Here is a 19520-nt window from a genome sequence, read left to right on the forward strand (position 1 = left end):
AGACGGGGTTTCACCTTGTTGACCAGGATGGTCTCGTTCTCTTGACCTCGTGATCCACCCGCCTCGGCCTCCCAAAGTGCTGGGATTATAGGCCTGAGCCACCGTGCCCGGCCAGCACAAAGAATTTTTTAAAACTCTGCAATATCATCCACCAGTCATAAGCACGATTAAGATGTTTTCAGGTATTCTCGGCTTTTATTCTATAAATAAGACTCTCTCATGATTTCCTTATCCCTCACTTGTCTAACCAGTTTATGCTTTTTGATGCACTAAGATTCTAATATGAACCATAAAAGCTGGCAGACATATTTATAGTAATCAGCTTTCTTATTTAAGAGGATGAGGTAGATGAGTGTAAATAATTTTGCTATACTCAAAATTGTTTCTGCTACTCAGAATACAGGTGTTCTTACCTCTCAGTTTTCAAGTGTATATGCAATACAGTTTCATGTGAGGTTGGAGACTTTGTCTTGAATAACAGGAAAACAACAGGAATAGCCTTTATACAAATCATCTCATTTCGTTTGTACTGTGGTTTTATGAGGTTGGTACTGTTATCTTCATGCTACTGATGAGGGACCTGAACCAGGAGGGGCAAAATATCTCAAATGAAGTAGCCCAGCTGCTAAATGATTCTGCCTTTGAAAAATCGCTTGCCATTGACACCTTTGTCACTGTCACCTCCATCTCTGAGCCACCACTTTTTTTGACCTATTGCAAAATCAATTTAACTGCCACCTGTACCTTGGCCCCTGTGTAGTGGCCAAAGTGAGTTTTTTAAAAACCTAAAGCAAATCATGCCATTCCTCTGCTGAAGCCTTTCACAGGCATATACCTTAGAGTAAAATCCAAAGCATTAGTAGGGCTTCTAAGGTTATATATCATGTATTCCTGACTCCCTCACTTTCCCAGTCACCTGGATCTCACCTCTCCCTCTTGCTTCCTGAACTCAGTGCTGCCATATTCCACACAGCTTGACAAGTTCCTACCTCAGGGCCTTTGCACCTGCTCTGTCTTCTTTGCCAGTAATCTATCACTTTTTTCCCATCTCTGATTAAATGTTGCCTCTCCTTCAAACCCATCCTTAGCTACCCTATATAAATAACCCCTTTCCCAACTTTCTTTATCATTACCCTGATTCATTGTTTTTCTCATGGTGTTTGTTACCACCTGGCTTTTATCTGTTTATTTCTTCGTTTGTTTATTTTCTGTCTTCTCCTGCAAGAATATTACTGGATGAGAGCGGGGACTTTGTTTTATTTATTATTGTATTTCCAGGCCTGAAACAGAGCCTGGCGCCAGGAAAATCCGTTAATGAATGATAGAAGGGAAGGAGCCAGATTTTCAATTCACGTCTTCATCCTAAATCCAGGCTATTTTCTCTATGTATTCTCAAAACCAGAGCCCCTTAAAGGAAGGAACATATAGCAAAACACCGGTGATATTGCGAACCTTCCCTGAAACTGTTTGCTCGCCTTGCTGAGATTGGGAAGACTGGAATGAGTCAAGGCCAGAGTCCTTCCTCCAGCATTTGCTCTTCTCCACTGTCAGGGAAGAAGAGAAAGCATAGACAAAATGGCACCTATAACAGTGAATTCACAGGAAAGAGATGAGACCATTTTATTTCACATAAGTAACCTGGACTTTGGATCAGATGATCCTGGCTCTGCTGTGTGACTTCAAAAAACTTTTTAAAAACCTTGTTTATCTCATTTCTAAAATGGGGTTAAGAATCCTTCTTTTGGTCATAAAAGAGTCGGGTTCTCTAAAAAGCCAAAGGACCTGTTTTCTCACAAAGTGTCAGAGAGATTTTTGAAAGAGCTAGATACTGCATCTTTGGGATTGAAGTGACAAAGCATGGCATTTAAGAGATCAGAAGTAAAAGATATTACAGCACAGTGGATTGACAGTCTGCAGTAGCAGGTGGTGGATGGGCTTTCAGCAGTCACAGCCCTGTAACTTCAGTTAGTGGCAGCACCATTGGTACAAGTATACCCCCAGGCATCTGGCTGTGGCACCAAGGTGGCAGCATGGGGAATTCACATTTAGAGGCAATGAAGGTAGGTAGCCGTCACCACCATCATAAACTTCTCCTCCTCCTCCTTTACTCTTCCTCTTCATTCTCCCTCTTCTCCCCTCCTCCACTCTCTTTTTCAACCTCCTCCTCTGTCCTCTTCATCTAGTCATGACTTTTTTTTTGTCCTGTACTTAGGTTGTACTGGTGAGGATAGAGACATAGCAAATCAATAATAATATTTTAAATAAATATTTAAGCACATATACATCAAACGCTGCATTTGATACATACGCTGTCTCATTTCATCATTATTTAATATCCCTTAAGGTAGGTATAGTAACTCTGCAATGGAGTTGAGAGAAATGAGGCATAGGAGAAAGAACGACTTGTTTAAAGTCTCACAATTCATAAGTGATGGCAGGAGGATTTGAAGCCAGGTCTGTTTGACTCCAGGATACTTGTTCTAACGTCACTCAGATTCAAAAGGTAGAATCAGATATCTTAGTGATTGGATGTGTCAGGGGACAGGGGACTGTGAGGAGGACATGGGGTCTAGAATGATTCCCTGTTTTCTGATTTGGGTGGTCTGTTGAAATGCTAATGGTGCTTTACCCAGGGTAAGGACACTCTGACTCCTAGAAATAGTTCCAGTCTCTAATTAGTGTCAAGATCATTTTTTTTTAGGTTAAAAATGAGCTTTGGGCTAGAGTTACGGGAATTCTTATTTCAGTCTTTCACTTGGTTTTGCCTATAATAGACTGCCTAAATTGTAAGAGGCCTCATATTAATTTAAAACTGTCTTGAACCCAAAATAGTCAAACTATGAAGCTAATGAAAGAGCAGTGTTCTTGTTACCTTTATGTTCATTTCCCTGGAGTCTTTCTCCCGATAGACAGCAGGTATGATGTTATGACCCTGAAGGCGTTCAGGCAGTGGTTACAGAAAGTCTTGAAAAGTATAAAAGTCAAGCATGCTGGAAGAGCCCTGGCCTATTAGAGAGAGAAGTCTGGTTCTGATTACTGATAATTATAGATAAGCTGGAGCCGACAGTCATTTTCTGACCACAAACTCAAATCAATCAATTAAAAACTGCATGTAGCTGCACCACGGCTAATCAGTCCCAGGCACTTGAGGATGATCCATTAAGTCCTACCTCTACCGTGTCATGGTTGCTGTGTTCCATCTGCTACTCTGACAGTAGATCAAATACACACCTCATTTTATACTTGCCGGCTAATCAAGAATGCTGTTCACAGTGTTAGTCTTCCTTCTACTTCCTGAAATCGCCAGCCCTGTACAAGAAGCTTGATGATTGAATCATTATTTCCTTTTCTGGACCTAGGCATGCAATACTAAGAAAAATAATTACTAGCAAGGGGAAGCAATCATCTTTGAAATATTTTGTTCATTCTGTTGCTCTCCCAGGAAAACAGATGGTAGTGGGGGCTTCTAGAGGTGGGTGGTTGCAGCACTGTGAGATATAGAAGCCATTCTGTAGAAGTAGCAGTTGAATGTGTTTTGTCTAAGTAGTCTCCAAAAGATACTTGGGGAAATGTGATCCACCTTCAATCTGAGATATATGGAAGAGGGATAGTGATTTTTGATTCCTCTGTATGTGTGCATTCTCAAGGAAGCAGATTTCAACACAATCAAATGAAGAAGTCTTTTCTTCAGAGGCTGCAAACTAGCTCATGAGCCAAAACCTACTAACAAATGTGGCTTTTTGGCCTCACAGAGTGTTTAAAACAAATTTTGAATTAGTTACTAACATTTAAAAAGCAAGAAATTATACATTTTTTATTTCTGGCTTTTTTTTTAATTGGAAGATCCGGTGACACTGAGCTCAAGCTTCCTCTAGCCTGGAGGAAAGCACATGTGCTTTCCAGCTCATCACATTCCCTACAACTTTCTTTGGAGGATGTGCATCAGCCTCCTTCCGTCATTTATGTTACCGTGTGGCTCTTCTAGCTTTTTGAGTTTGTGGCTTTTGCTAAATACTGAAGCACCTTATGTAGTGATGAGTCTTTGAAGTGTTTAGACAGGTCAGAAGAACATTTGCTGGAGAAAGAGTGGACAGTATATCCTTGAACTCCAGAAGCTTGGCCCCTTCTGAACTCCAATCTTTAAAAGACCCTGCTTGGGCTTTCCTCCCCACCCATGGAAGAGTAGGCCATGAGGTCAAAGGCGCAGGTCTTTTCAGACTGTATTCACCGTTGACATTCACTGCTCGCTCCAAATACTTATCCGTCAGATTCTCCCCATGTTTATCCTGCTGAAGAAGGACTGTGCTGCTGGTGTGTATGTACCCTAAGTGTGAGGGGTAGGCAAGAGGAGACAGGTAGGCAGGATGTATTTGATACTTAGATATGTGGGTTGTTGAGTCCATAGACATGTATGGGAGACCCCTTGTGATGTAGGGCATGGTTCAAAGGAGGAAAAGAAGGTGGGCTAGGGGCCTCTGTTAGAACCCTGGGAAGGGCATTTAACTTCTTCCCAGGGCTTATCCTAAGCTCATATATTTAAGTGCTATGTCTCTAAAATTCTATGAGACATAGGGCTATGTTCCAGCAGTGGCATGAATTTTATGCTTTGCAAAACACTAAGTAGATGGTGGGTGGACTCAAGAGAAATAGGTACACACCACTCTAAAATATGGTAGACCATAAAGAAAGGCCAAAACAACAAATAGATAACCATATGTCAAAAGAGTGCCAACGGGGGAACACTGGATTTTAGCAAAGAAGAGATAAAGACCCTCTGACGCACAAAGACTCAGGACAGTAGAACGGGGAGGGAAGAAAAGTACCCAGGTAGGATTGGCTAGGAGTCAGGAGGAACTCTCCCTTGCAAGTAAAATGTAAGCAGATATCTCCAGCAGTCCATATTCCCACCATGAATACCTGCAATTCTAGCTACAGGAGAGCCCCCTCTTGTAGGACCTGAGTTCAGTATAGGAAGGTGCTTGAAGTTCGCATGATTGCATTGTCACAAAGAGGAAATGCATGCTGGGTACACCATTGTGCCACTATTTTGAGAATGGAGTAACCACCAGAGTGCATCCTTCCCTAAGGCTCCTGCATCTCCATATCCCTCATGTACCACTGATGTCCTGTCACATCCACCTAGAGGGCTGTGATGTCACAACATCAGATGAACCGAGCTGTACAGCCACAGCCTTGATACTGGAGTGCACACAACACACTACTTCCCGAAGCACAGGCCATTCAGCTCAGAAAGAATGCTGCCCCCAGGACAGAGAGAGCCAACATGCATGCTCCCCAGGACCTGGGGACTACAGCTGCCACCACTAGTGACCTCATTTTTTCTAGCAGCAGAGTTAGCACCCTCCCAGGATCCCAAGAACTGGCCTTCCCAGGCCCACTGATTCTGTCAGTGACCCCGTTTCATACAGAGCAAAGTTTACGCATGCCTGCACATGTCCCCAAGTGGTCTGAAAACAGGCTCCCTCAGAATCTGCTGCTGTTGCTGTTGACTCCTCCCCTCCAGTGGTGAAGCAGCCGTGGATGGGCATGCACCTCTGAGAGGCCCAAGGACTGGCCCACCCAGTGCTCTGCTTCCCAGCAGTCTCACCGCAACCTCCACAGTTGACCACAGCCTAGGCCACTGAGGCAGTCACAGACACCACTGACATTGATTAAAGCTTAAGAAACCATAAAGAGACTATGCTGCTGAACTTACTGAGAATGAAAGCCAAAGCATCTCACCCAACCAATGCTATAGGACATGCTAACAGAAATAGCTTTCATATCTTTTACTATGAAAGATTCTCAAAAAAATTGGAAGAAGCTACTGATATACAGATATACAGATATCAACATATGGACAGAAGAAACATGAAAAAGGAAACAACACTTTCAAAGGAACACATGAATTCTGCAGTAATAGATCACAAAGAAAAGGAAATCTATAAAATGCCAGAAAAGAAATTTAAAATAATGTTCTTAGGAAACTTAGTGAGATACAAGAGAACAGAGATAGTCAATTTAATGAAATCAGAAAAACAATACATGATTTGAATGAGAAATTCAACAGAGATAAATATAATTTAAAATAGAACCAAATAGAACTCTTGTTACTAAAGAATTCAATGAGTAAAATAAAAATACAACTAAAACCTTCATCAAAAGACTAGATCAAACAGAAGAAAGAGTGTCTGAACTTGAAGACATGTCTTTTAAGATAACCCAGTCAGATGGAAAAAAAAGTTGGGGAAGAGGGGAAAGAAAAAGAATGAAGTCTATGGTACATATAGAACACCATTAATACCACTAAGCAAATGAATTCTCACATTTTGGGAATTTCAGAATGAGAAGAGATAAGAAAAGGCGCAGGAAATTTAAAACGGATAAATTTAGCAAAATTTCAGGATACAAAATCAGTACACAAAAATCAGTAGTGTTTCTATGTACCAATAATAAACTAGCTGAAAAATAAGGAAAGCAATTCCAATTACAATAGCTATAAAAATACCTAGAAATTAATTTAACCAAAAAGGTGGGAGATACCTACTATGAAAAGTGTAAAACACTGATGAAAGAAATTGAAGAGGACACAAAAAATGAATATATATCCCTGCTCATGAGTTATTAAAATGACCATATTACCCAAAGAGATTTATATATTCAATGAAATCCCTATCGAACTACCAATTACATTCTTCACAGAAATAGGAAAAGCAATCCTAAAATTTGTCATGAGCTGCAAAACACCCTGAGTAGCTAAAGCAATCCTGAACAAAAAGAACAAAACCAGAGGCATTACACTACTAACTTCAGAATATACTATAAAGTTATAGTAATCAAGACAGCAAGATATTAGTGTAAAAAAAGACATGTAGACCAATGGAACAGAATAGAGAAATCAGAAATAAATCCATGTATTTATAGACAACTGAGTTTTGACAAAGGCAGCAAGAACACATACTCAGGGAAAGAACGGCCTCTGCAGTAAAAGGTGCTGGAAAAATTGGATATTTACATGCAGAAGAATAAAATCTATCTCTTAACATATATAAAAATCAACTCAAAATGTTTTCAATACTTAAATATAAGATCTGAAACCATAAAACTACTAGAAGAAAACATTCGGAAAATTCTCTAGGACATTGGTATAGGCAAAGATTTTATGGGTAAGACTTCAAAAACACAGAAAACCAGGGTAAAAATAGACAAGTGGGATTATGTCAAACTAAAAAGCTTCTGCACAGTAAAAATCAACAGAGTAAAGAGATAACCTACAGAATGGGAGAAAATATTTGCGAACTATTAATCCAATAGGGAATAAAGATCCAGAATGCACAGGGAACTTAACAGTAAACGAAATAATCTGATTAAAAAATGAGCAAAGGACATGAATAGACATTTCACAAAGAAAACACACAAACGGCTATTCAGATCCTTTGTCCATTTTTATGATAGAGATTATTAGAATATCTCTAATCATCAGGGAAATGCAAATAAAAAACACAATATATTGTTATCTCACTCCGGTTAGAATGGCTGTAATTAAAAAGACAGAAAATGACAAATGCTGGCAAGGATGTGGAGAAAAGGGAACTTCTATGCACTTTTGTTAAGAATGTAAATTAGGGCCAGGTGCAGTGGCTCACGCCTGTAATCCCAGTACCTTGGGAGGCCGAGGCGGGTGGATCACGAGGTCAAGAGATCGAGACCATCCTGGTCAACATGGTGAAACCCTGTCTCTACTAAAAATACAAAAAGTTAGCTGGGCATGGTGGCGCGTGCCTGTAATTCCAGCTACTCAGGAGGCTGAGGCAGGAGAATTGCCTGAACCCAGGAGGCGGACCGCCGAGATCACGCCATTGCACTCCAGCCTGGGTAACAAGAGCAAAACTCCGTCTCAAAAAAAAAAAAAAAAAAATGTAAATTAGTACAGCCATTATGAAAAACAGGGTGGAGTTTCCTCAGAAAACTAAAAATAGAGCGATCTTATTCAGAAATCCCACTACTGGATATTTATCCAAAGGAAAAAATGTCATTCAAGAGATAGCTGCACCTTTGTGTTTATTTCTGCACTATTCACAATAACCTAGTTGTGAAATCAGCTGAATGCCTATCAACAGATGAATGAATAAAGCAAGAAATGTGGTACATAGACACAATAGAATACTATTTCCCCTTAAAAACAGAATAAAATCCTGTCATTCATGGCAGCATCAATGAGCCTTATGTTATATGAAATAAGTCAGGTGCAGAAAGATAAATACCACATGTTCTCACTTCTAGGAGGAAGCTGAAAATTGAGCTCATAGAAGTAGAAAGTAAAATTTTGATTATTGGAGGGTACAAAGGGTAGGGATAACTAGATAAGGATAAGTTCTAGTATTCTGTAGTACTATAGGGTGAATACAGTTAAGAAAAACTTATTGCTATGTTCAAATAGCCTGAAGAGAGGATTTTGACTTTTCTCAGAACAAAGAAATGAGACATGTTTGAAGTGCTAGATACCCTGATTTGACCTTTACACATTGAGTGCATGTATCAAAATATCACTCTGTCCCCCATAAATATGTGCAATTATTATATGAAAATTAGAAAGCAAAAGAAAAAAGTGATAATAAATGTGTTGATGGATTTGGTCCTTTAAAAAGTCAATTACTGTCAGAAATACAGATTGGAAAAAAAAGTATAGGTTTCACAGAGACAGGAAGTAGATTAGTGGTTGACTGGGGTTTGGGGGGTAGAAAGGTTGAAACGGGGAGGGATAAGGGAAAGGGGAATTACTGCTAATGGGTACAGGCTTTTTTGGGGGAAGGGTATGCCAGAAATGTCCTAGATTGTGGTTGCATAATTCTATAAATATATTAAGTCACCACAACACTGTACATTTTAAATGGGTGGATTTTCTAGTGTGTGAATTATATCTCAGTGAGGCTGTTTTTAAAACATTTTAAAAAATGATAGCTTTTCTTGCCAAGAAGAAATGAAGAAACACCAGATCATAAAGCACCTCTGGGACACTTTTGTTAATTCTTCTAGTTATAAAATATTCAGTCCTAGAATGTGATACTGCCCTGGATATACTGGAACCATGTGGTCTTAAAACACAGAGAGTATTTTATAGTATTCTACCTCCTTTCAGCATCATTGCTCATTTCTCATGGCTTTTCCCTGATCATGAATACCTAGGCTGTGCCTATTTTCATGGTTGGTCTCATTCCTTTTGCTGAAGTCTTCACTTTTACAACCAAGAACTTTTTCTTTTAGGATTAGAAAAACCATTTGCTAAAACAGCTTCAGGTTTACCTGGTTTCCATGGCTTCTTGTCTTTAAAGAAGTAACCGATCCTGAGACTCCCAGTAGCTTGCCAGATATATACAGATTTCTCAACTGCAGCCCCTCACACTGTTGCAATGTCACCGTAGTGCATGACTCTTCAATGAGAAAATTAAATTTTGGTGACGTTGGCATCATCTCTCAAGTTATGATGAGAAGCACATTATTTTTCAAGTTAAAAAACCAACCAAACAAAAAACCGGGTTGATTGGGCCAAAAGATTTGATTAATTTGTTTTCATCAAATTTAATTTCATGCAAATTGGTTGAATGAATTGGCCAGTTATTAATTCAGTCAAATCCTGTATAAACACAGTCACGGGCTATCAAGGTTATACCATTGCTTACAACTGCTAAAAAGGAGAGCTATCCTCCCAGTGTTTCAAAAATGTACAGTTTCAACGTTATTCCATTATCTCTGATCATTTGGTTATGCTGAAAGTTACCACACCATCAAGTAAATGTCAATATTTGGCCACAAATCACAGAGTTGTAGAAATAGTAATAGCAAATAGACTATGATCACTTTCGATAATTAGAGTAACAGAAATCAGACATCTAAAAGTCATCTCTTCGGTTGTCAACTTATGCTTGTCATCTATTTTGACCTTAGGAAGAAAATGTCATCCTGTATTGGCTTAAATTATTTGTTAAAAGAACTGAAATTTGTTAAAAACACACAATTTGGATTCAGCGTTTACTCCAAGCCACTCCTGAGAGACTTTTTAATCCACTGAACATTTCAAAAAAAAAAAAATGACAACTTGCTGTCATGGTCCTTGTTCATTATAATTTCAAAAGATGATATATTTGGAAAATATGTTAGATATCACTTCAAGTATCTTTGCCTTGTTTTGCAGAAACATAGAATTACTGTAGAAAATTATAGAAAGTTAGCACTTTCACCTTCTTTAATGAATCAATTTTCAACTTGGTCTGCACCATGGAATGATATGGGAAGTTTTTAAGAAATGCTAATCTCTGGGTTTCCAACCCAGAAATGTGATTTTATTGATATGCCTGTGGTGTGGGCATTAGAATTTTTAAAAGCTCCCCAGGTGATTCTAATGTTTAGCAATCTTTGGAAATCACTGGTCTTGTATAGCCCAGTGCTTCTGAAATCTTTTTTTAAAATTTATTTTATTTTATTTGTTTAGATTGAGTCTCTGTTGCCTAGGCTGGAATGCAATGGCATGGTCTTGGGTTACTGCAACCTCTACCTCCTGGGTTTAAGCTATTCTCCTCCCTCAGCCTCCCATGTTGCTGGGATTACAGGCATCCACCACCATGCCCAGCTAATTTTTGTACTTTTAATAGAGCAATTTTTATACTTTAGTAAAGATCGAACTCCTGGTCTTGTGATCCACCCGCCTTGGCCTCCCAAAGTGCTGGGATTACAGGTGTGAGCCACCTTGCCCAGCTGTGCTTCTTACATCTTAGTGTGCATATAGATCACCTGGAGAACTTAGGGTTAAAACACATATTGCTGCTCTGAATTCCTAGAGATTCTGATTCTCTAGATCTGAGGTAAGACTCTTGAATTTGCTTTCCATACCAGTGTTCTGGTGATGTTGATGGTACTCATATTTTGATTAGCACTGGGGTGGCCCATCAGTTCTCTCTCTTTCCTGCATATGGAGCAGGCAAAGAATATTGTAGAGATGTGAAATGTGCTCACCTGAATCTTTGAAAGGACAAGTAAAATTATATAAAGGAATGAGTCAGAAGCTTTGGATTTTATTGAAAGGGGTGCCAAATTAGTAAAAAAATTCTTGCCAAGCCAGTAAACAAACTCCTGAAATCCTATAGGATTGTTTTAATAAGTAGAATATCAACACAAAGCTTAATTTATGTAGGAAGAAAACTGAGAATGAGCAAAAACAGAAAATCTGATCACACAGACTACATTTTCACATTCGATTTGCAATCCAGTGATAACTAGAAACAGAGGAAGGATAGAAGGACAAAATTATGAGGGATGTTAAAAAAGAGAAATTTTCATTATATAACCACATTTGAACTTTGTACTAGGTCTATCCACACTTGGGCATGGGAGCTAGAAAGACTTCAGTTGGATTTTTATTCTGAGATTGTTTTGTGACCTGATGGGGCCACCAACCATCTTAGTTTGAGGCGTTCCCAGTTTTAGTACTGAAAATCCTGCATCCTGAAAAATCCCTCAATTCCTTGCAAGCTGAGATGGCTGGTTCACCCTAAAATAGGCAAGGTAGCTCATTCTCTTCACCTAGGTAACGCAGACAATGATACTTACCCGGAAGAACTGTTAAGAGGATTAAAAGCAACAAAATGTCAAGCACCCAGCACATACCTGGCTTGCAGGAGAAACTGAGAAATACTGGCTTCAAATAATAACCTTTTCCCTGCTATGAAACTTTGGAGTTGGAGGCTCCTTAAACCATGTCGATCACGTTAGCATGTTCTGAATTTGGTTTGATGGGCTACTTGATAGGGAAGGACAGTTTTCTACACCAGAGGAGAGTTCCAAACATTTGCTAGTTAATTCTTAAAGTCTTCTGGTGATTGAATAGTGTATGCTATGAAATGAAAATTTAAGTTTATAGGCATTCTTTGATAAACCTATGCACACATCTGACTCCTTAAAGAAATCTCAATAAGAGAATTCAGACTTCAAGCAGAAATCTTAAGTGTGCTTGTTCACATTATAAGGATCCTTTCTTTCAACAATCAAGTTTCCTGGTAGCTTCTTTCTGCATCAGTGGAAATGTTCTATATCTGTGCTATCCGGTGTTATGCCACTAGCCGAATGCAGCTCTTGAGCCTTTGAATATAGCTATGGAAACTAGGGATAAGATTTTCAATTTTGTTTAATTTTAGTAAACAAATTTAGATTGTCTTCTTGTGGCCTAGTGGCTATATTGGAGGGAGAGGGGCTCTAGTATATTTGTTAGTTGTTAGAATTGATGATTAATAGAGAAGCTAAAAAAATGGAGGAGGAAACACTGATAATGCTATCTTAATTAGAACAGAGGATTGAACTATTTCTGAAATTATGTAATGCAGTAGACAAGGATTTATTGGACAGAAGGACAGTTAGTGAACAAGTTTTCAGAATGGCTGTCGTGTCACCCAGGAGTTTGGGTAAAGGACCTCAAGGAGAGGCTGGAAGTCGTGGAATCTTGAGTTTTACTTGTAGTTCTAGCCTACCCTAACCTGCTAAATATCCCTGTATAAGCCACTTAGCCGACCTGGGCCATTTTTCTTTAAGATCTTTTAAAATCCCAATATCTTTTGAAAGAAGAGTACTTCCTCATTGTAACTAAATTTTTGCCCCTGGTAGGCATATCTAAAAGTCATTCTGATTCTAGTATTGTTAAACTAGTAGGCAAAGAGAGAAACTTACTGTGAGAAGAAAACCTGACAACTTTTCTCTGGAGAGAATCTGGGTTAATGTAATTCAGATTCATAGATACTGAGTCTTTACTATAAACACAGTCCCATACAAGATGGATAAAATAAATTCTCTGCTCTTTTATTGTTTATAACCTGGTTGAGGAGGCAGGTAAGACAACTGAATAGGATCCAAGACAGAATGAAATAAAAGTGCATACAGTTTAGGCAAGGCCACAGAGGGAAGGTCTTTTGTCATAGGGATATCCACAGGGTGGGTGGCATTGGACCACTCAGGCCTTGAAAGAGAGACTGATGCCTTCAGCAGGGAGAGAAGACGAGGAATCAGTTTCAACAGAACTGTTTGGGTTTAAGGACACAGTATTTGTGCATGGTATAGTCACTTTCATTTTTTATGTTGCTGAAACAATTCAAATTTGATATTACTAGAGAATGAATAGAATCCTAACTTTATTCATTATTTGCATGGCTCATTTCCTTTTCTTTTGATAATTTTAGCACATTTCTAATGATGATTATAAACTTGACTTCCACTTTCTTCTCAAATATATCTATTTTAGAAGGGCATTCTAGGTGAGGGAACATTGTGAGAAAATACAGGGAGATATGAGTGATGATTTCTACCAGGTACTCATTATGATGCAATCACTCAACAAAACAATTTTGAGGACCTGTGGTGTCGGCTATAATAGGATTCTACCTGCTTTTGATCTTGCAACCCCAAGTCAGCTGCTAATTAGACTGCATATTTATCTTTTTCTCCTCCTAAGTGCCTATTAGCACTCAGCTGCCCACACACAAAAAGCCTATGCAAACAGCTTCTGCCAAGGCTCCTGTCCCTTCTGGTGGCTTTCCAGACCTCCCTCACACAATTTTCTTAATTATATCTTCCACCATCCCCAGCTGGTACCCCTGGAGCAGCTGCCACTAATCCTAAATAAATATTTCCTGTTCTCTTTAGAAACAGTTAAACCTAGCCTTTACCAAACCTTTGGCATCTGAGGCTCACATTGGTGGTGGTGCAGCAGTTGCTTTTTCTCCTGGTAAACTGAGCAGAGACTAATTCTATTCTTAAAGTCCTTTTTCTTGAAACAGAATCACCTCTGCTGATGTGTCTCTAGCCTTTTGGTTACGCATACTGAATTGATATCTTAGAAAAAAACCTCACAGCAGCTTTCTGCCCTCCAGGCAAAATAGAAACAAGAAGGCTATGTGTGAAGATATATGTATCAGCTTTGGATGAAGGTTGTTTATAGACAGAAGTTGTGGGCCTGGGGTTGATTGAGGCTAGTGCAGAGCCTGACTTTTCTCTGCAGTAGTGGTTGCTGATGGTCAGAAGCATTGGTTCCCAAACTTGGCTACATTTTGGAGTGACCTAGAGAGTTTTGAAAATGCTGATGCTTGGGTCCACCCCAAGAGATCTTATTTAATTGCTCATGGAGGTGACCATGGGCACTGTGATATTTAAAAATTCCGCCAGTGATTCTAATGGTAATAAAATATGAGATCGGCTCGCCTAAATGAACTCCCTTCACACACCTCCTGGCTCTCTGTCTAGGTCCATTTTTTCCTGTTTTGGTTCCCTCTGGTTGTCAGTAAGACCAAGGCAGAAGAGATCAGTCTTCAGACCTTCTTTGTCCACCTAGATCTGCTTTTAACTGTAGGTCTAGCCCAGGGAGAGAATATCTAGCTGGTATATTCCCCTCTGCCCCAGCCAGACCTCTACTTTCCTTTGCTGAACCACTCTCCAATTAGCACTTTCTAAGAATTTTCCCAAGAAGCACATTTAGTTCAAAGGGACTCCCATGATGGTAGACCAGGCAACGTTTCCATAGTCCAAATGCAGCTGCCAACATTTGACGCCGGAGAAGTCTTTAGGAGAGGATGCTCTTTGGCAGGCAACATCAAGTCTCTGCAGGCTGAGCCTGTAGAACTAATATGCCTTCATGTGGCCTGTCAGAGCCTTTTCTCTGCAGTCTTTCAGTTCCTCCTCTGAGGCCTCACTTGCTGTGAATTGAGACTAACTTTTAGGGATGCCTTTACTTTGTTCCTTATCAATATGAAAACAGCAGATCCAGGAAGAGATATAAGTTCGTCTTGTAGCTAAGCACTGAGAGCCTAGCTTCAGGTAGTCCTGGGAAGTCTCTGTTCCACCCCTTCTTAGAAGCTGCCAAGCCAGCCTTTGGAAAGTCTCCTAGATGAGTGAGAAATCAAACGATTGCAGAGTGGCAATTCCCTGAAAGGCAGCTCATCCATCATTTTGACTTCATTCCATTTACAGTAAGCACATTCAATTTTCCCTTTAATTAAGAACTTGAAAAGCACATGATCAGGCAGAAATACAGTGCAGTGTGAGTTCTGGGTAAAATCTATGTGTCGTTGACAACAAGAGCAATCTGAGTGTTTAGTTTTTCCTGGTGTTCCTGGGTGTAGAGTAAAGCAATAGTTTCAGGAACCACAGGTGGTAACTGTTGAACCTAATAGTTCTCCAGCTCTCCTGCAGTTTGAGCTAGCAGTCAGTCAACAGCATTTATTGAGCCCACACTTATTACTGAGCTGTGGAAAGTTTCAGAGTAAGCCAATAACGTGTGCATTAAGGTGCACCATGATTCCTTCAAGCTAATGTGAGTGGGTATGTGGATGTGTGTTCTCCCTTAAACATGTATGAGGAGATCCTGTAAACTGCATGCATTCTCTAATTCAGCTAACAGCTGTTGAGCTCCTACTAAGCCCTTTACTGCTAGATTTTGAAGGAGTTACCGAAATAAACAAGACGGATGTAGCTACAGACCTTACAATGTAGCACAACAAGGGAAATGGGGGGCAAGGAAAGTGTAATGAAAATGTAGTACCTGCCATGCAATGTTCTTGGCAGTTTACATTTTTTAGTTCATTTAAATCACACAGTAGCCACTTGAAGTAAATATTTATCATGCACCCCTTTCTTCCAGTTGGCTAAGAGATTAAGTTAACTAAGGGTACACAGTTCATAAGCAGTGAAAACGGGTCTGACTTCTTCTGTTCTCTTAGCAGTCCAGCGCTTCTTTAGGAGCATCCAGAGACAGAAAGGTAGGGCATGAAGAGGGAAACGTTCATCCTAGTTTCAGGAATTATGGAAGACCTTTTCTAGATCAGGGACCCCAAACTCTTTTTAACTCTCAGTAATTTTTGATTGGGTATCCCTAGAAGTGCTTAATACAAAACATGTGGGGTCTTCCCAAGGGGAGTGGAAAAGATCAAAGGTAGCAAAGGGAGAATAAGAGATGTGAGTTACAGCATGTTAAAATCTGGCTGGCAGCAGCTGCCACTTGTGAACTTAGCTGCTCTCCTATCTGAGAAGTTACTTAGCTTCATAAGTGGGTTTTCCCCCCTTGCTCACTAAAACCAGCTCTTAATCTTTAGATCAGTTTACCAAACACTCTAATGATAAGGCTGATAATGAAACCCCTTTCCTGAGCACCATGAAGGAGCTTGGAGAATGTTTTGGATGCTTGCTCCTTTTTAGATCTTTGAAGACAGCACCTTGGAATTCCCCACCAGGAGGGCTCCCTACTGTGCCTTCAGGAGCTCACAGAAATATCCCAGGGCAAAGAAACACGTGGGGTTTCTCAAGATGAACTCACTACTTTCTGTTATGGCCATGTTGAAAAACGTAGAACCTCTTTTTTGGGGTGTGTGTGTGTTTTGTTTTGGAATACAAATGTGTTTTCATGATCCTTGGTGCAGGTTAAAAATATATTTTTTTCTTCATTCATTCATTCATTTTCAATGAGTTTCTATTTATAATGAGCCAAGAAGCTATAAACGCTTTATTTGCTCTTCCTTCCATATTTCTTAGAGTTAAAGTCAAAACCCTCACAATGGCCTCCTTATTCAACAGACATTGTACCTTCTTCCCACCCCTTGCAGCATCGTGCTCTGATTTTTACTGACTTTATCTTTGATAACTTTCTTCTCTTTCATCCAGGCACATCCTGTTTCATTTCCGTTCTGCGCATATCCAGGCATGTTCCTGCCTCAGGGTCTTTGCACTAGCTGTTTCCTCTCCTGAAATGTTTCTACCCCAAAAACCCACATGACTCTTTCAGTTTCCTTTACCATCCTCAGGGGAGGCCTTTTCTAATCACTCTATTTAAAATGACAACCTCCTTCTTTCCTGTTCTTTTTCCAGACTTTAGTTTTCAAGAGTATTTATCACTTTCTAATAAACTAATATACTTACTTTTTAAAAAACTTAAACCCCAGTAAAATGTAAGCCCCATGAAAGAAAAACCATCAGCATAGTACTCATGGCTGGGTGTCCAGTATAGTTCCAGACAAATAGGGAGTATTAAATTTTTTAAAAATCTGTAATTAACATTTAAAATAGAGCCAGATCACCCCAGTAGCAAGGAGTATACCTACTTCTCAGGTCTTGGTTTCTTTTATTTATTATTTTCTTTTTCCCACATTCATTCTTTATTTCTCCTGTGAATTGCCTGCTTCGGCTCTTTGGCCATTTCTGCTTATTTACTTACTTATTTAGTTGACAAAAAGTACATATGCTTATGGCATACAACATGATGTTTTGAAATATGTATACATTGTGGACTGGCTAAATTAAGCTAATTAACATATGCATCACCTCACTTATCATCTATTTGTGATGAGAACACTTAAAATCTACTCTCTTAGCAATTCTCAAACATACAATGCATTGCATTGCTATTAACCATAATATATTCACCATGTTGTACAATAGATTTGTGAACTTATTCCTCCTGTTTAACTGAAACTTTGTAACCTTGGATCAGTCTCTCTCCAGTCACCTCCTGCTCACACACATTCAGCCCCTGGCAACCACTGTTCTACTTGCTGCTTCTATGAGTTTAACTTTTTTAGATTCCCCATATAAGTGAGATCATGTAGTTTGCATCTTTCTGTGTCTGGCTTATTTCATTTAACATAACGTCCTCCAGGTTCTTCTTCCATGTTGTCACAAATAACAGGACTTCCTTGTTTTTTTTTTTTTTTTTTTTAGGGCTGAACTGTATTCTATTGTGTATATACATATACCAATATATACCACATTAAAAAATCCATTCATCCATTGATTGGCATTTAGATTGATTCCACATCTTGGCTATTGTGAATAATGTTGCAGTGAACACATGAGTGCAGATATTTTTTCAATATATGGATTTTCCTCTGGATATATACCTAGGAGTGGGATTACTAAATCGTATGATATTTCTCTTTTAATTTTTGAGGAAGCTTTATACAGTTTTCTGTAATGGCTGTATTACATTCCCAACTGTGTGCAAGAGTTCTCTTTTCCCCACATCCTCTCTAACACTTGTTATCTTTCCTTTTTTTGATAATAGTCATTCTAACAGGTATGAGGTGATATCTCATGTGGTTTTAATTTGCATTTCGCGGATGATTAGTGATGTTGAGCATTTTAAAATATACTTGTACGGCTATTTGTATATAATCTTTTGAAATATGTCTATTCAGATCCTTTGCCCATTTTTAATGGGATTATTTATTTTGTTACAATTGAGTCATGTGAGTTCCTGATATATTTTGGATATTAACCCTTATCCATAAGTATGGTTTGCAAATATTTTTTCCCATTTCATAGGTTGTTGTTTCATCTTGTTGATAGTTTAATTTGCTGTGTAGAGCTTTTCTCCTTCCTTCCTTCCTTCCTTCCTTCCTTCCTTCCTTCCTTCCTTCCTTCCTTCCTTCCTTCCTTCCTACCTTCCATCCGTCTGTTTGTCACCCAGGCTGGAATGCAGTGATATGATCACAGCTCTCTGAAGCCTTGACCTCCCAAAATGCTAGGATTATGGGTATGAACCACCATGCCTAGTTTGGAGATGCTTTTTCATTTAATGTAATCCCATTTTTTAACTTTAATTTTTAACCTCTCTACATTGGGGTAGATCTTGGTTTATAATACCATTTTCTAAGAAAAAGAAGCAGGGCTACTCCGAGGAATGGCTGATTCTAGAACTGGGTAGGAAATACACAAGATGATCCTAAACTATCTTGTAGTGCCAGAAAGTAAGGAAGTACTAAAAAACCCCAAACCCAACCAACCAACCATCCAACCAGCCAACCAACCAATCAAACAAACAAAAACACCCAAATCCCTACATTGATGGGGGGTATGTGAAAAGGACAGAAACGCCAGTTCAAAGAGTTCCCAATAGCCAAAGCTGAAACATTTTGAGCAAAAATAAATAAATTAATATGTGTTGAATTATAATGCAAAGCATGAAATAAATATTCATGAGTCCATACTGATATACGTAAATGTGTGAATAAATACATAAATAAGAGAGAAGAGACAAATCTTCCCTGCAGAAGAATTTAAAATAAATGATGTGATATTCTGCCTTTATGGGAGGGCATACTTCTTTACTGCTTAAGTGTGGCCTATGCTTACTGCCTTTCCATCCAAAGAGTACAGTATAGAAAGGATCGGGGAGTGGAGAATAACTTTACAGTAGAGGAACCTGATAAACACGACCTCAGCCTGGTGTTCAAAGTCAGCATTGACAGTCATAAATCATGACAATAGTATGTACCCGTAGTAGGATATGATGAAAATGGCACTTTACCTCTGTGATCTTTTCTATAATTTATAACTCAGGTTTAATTATCAGAAAAACTTCAGACAAATCCCAATTGAGGGATGTTCTATTAAATACTAACCAGTACTCCTCAAAACTGTCAAAGTCATCAAAAATAAGGAAAGTCTGAGAAACTGTCATAACCAGGAGAAACCTACAGAGACATGACAACTAAATA

The 19520-nt window shown here is 39.1% G+C and overlaps 1 protein-coding gene across 21 annotated transcripts in view; it reads left to right on the plus strand.

The window, feature by feature from the left end:
* The window catches only part of LOC108589162 (uncharacterized), a 434713-nt gene that overhangs the window by 249555 nt on the left and 165638 nt on the right, over positions 1 to 19520 (plus strand). For 15 of the 21 annotated variants that reach the window (XR_013529693.1, XR_013529697.1, XR_013529701.1 and 12 more), the window contains one exon: positions 1 to 182. The exons of 5 other annotated variants lie outside the window; for them this stretch is intronic. The gene's annotated coding sequence lies outside the window, so the exon portion shown is untranslated. One more of the 21 variants, XR_013529704.1, reaches the window with a different exon arrangement.

The sequence above is a fragment of the Callithrix jacchus genome, chromosome 19 (assembly GCF_049354715.1).
Source record: "Callithrix jacchus isolate 240 chromosome 19, calJac240_pri, whole genome shotgun sequence".
Lineage (NCBI taxonomy): Eukaryota > Metazoa > Chordata > Mammalia > Primates > Cebidae > Callithrix > Callithrix jacchus.